This window comes from Protopterus annectens, chromosome 5.part0 (genome assembly GCF_019279795.1).
Source record: "Protopterus annectens isolate FY-2018-M chromosome 5.part0, PAN1.0, whole genome shotgun sequence".
Classification (NCBI taxonomy): Eukaryota; Metazoa; Chordata; order Ceratodontiformes; family Protopteridae; genus Protopterus; species Protopterus annectens.
Window position 1 is genome coordinate 399,172,789 of NC_056735.1, and position 1,293 is coordinate 399,174,081.

Genomic DNA, 1,293 nt, shown 5'->3' on the forward strand with positions numbered 1-1,293 from the left:
TGAGCGGACAGATGATCCGCTGTGGCAACCCCTAACCGGGAAAAAGCCGAAAGAATAAGAAGAAGATCAGTTACATAAGGTGCAATACTGAAAACAAATAGTATAAAAGATTAGGTACCCAAATGGTCACTTGGAGGAGAAAGAAAACATTTTTTCAGTTGTTAAGTTTTAAATCACTCTAAAATGTATGGCAAGGAATGTATACACACTGGAGGTAAATCAAGACATGAGAAAGTTTTTTAACAGTGTTAGAGTCTAATATGGACCTGAAAGCTTGACAGCAGTAACCCCTCTCCACAGCCAACCTTAAGGCTGTGGTTTGACTTTATTGGGCAGTCCTGTGCACCCTAACCTTGCTTTTATAATGGTACTCCTTCAAATGAGTTTTAAGTGAAGACAGAACAGGGCGATGGTTGATGCCATCATATGTAGTTTTTCTACAGATGACTGTTCTGAAAAGATATTGTAATGAAAAGGGAAAAGTCCTGTGTAATGGAACAGATAATAAACTTTCAAAAAACATACATGAGTTTGGATCTTTGTACTGTTCAAGGAGGCCACTAACATTAGATGCATGGAAAACACAAGGGTCATGCACATTCAATCTTAGCATGCAGAGGGTGACTATATTACCTGAAACTAGCAGAAAAAAGGTCATCCTCTTGTGCAGAGTCTTTCAGTAAAAAGGTTCCTTCTGGTTTTCCTTCTAGCAAAGTCTCAGCTGCATATCTATCCATTACTCCACCAGTAGCAAGGATTATTATTTATTTGCAGAAGATCTGGAACTAAGCAACAATGAACACAATCAACCTGAGTGTTACACTTTGTTAATACTTCTTGCTCATTGCATCCTTCATCTAATTCTAATTTGGGTCTACTTATCCTGCTAGAACTTACACAGAAAGTCCTTGTTTCATCACCTGACTCAAAATCACTTTCATCATCACTTGGTAATGTCTCAAGCTCCAGAGAAAGATCTGGATGGCATCTTCTGGAACAGGTTTTGCTGTCTCTTTCACATGTGTGAAGCCACGTACAAGAAGAGGGAATTACTAATCTTTCAATCATCCTTTTTTTGCCATTTTCAAGTCCAGACTCTTTGTTAATGCACTCTTTATTCTTTGTATAGCATTTAATTAAGTGTCACTTGAGAGCCAGTTTAGATTTTATCGGAAAAGGCACATATCCATAATCAACTCATCAAAGTGAATTTTCCTCATTGAGCCAAATGGTGGATAGTGTCTGTCATGAGTTTTTATAGGGAAACATTGCCCTATGGCATCTTGAAACTTC

At 38.0% G+C, this 1,293-nt stretch overlaps 1 pseudogene; it reads right to left on the reverse strand.

The window, feature by feature from the left end:
* Nucleotides 1–325: 325 nt before the first annotated feature.
* LOC122802165 lies at nt 326–1,068 on the reverse strand (annotated as a pseudogene).
* Nucleotides 1,069–1,293: the final 225 nt, after the last annotated feature.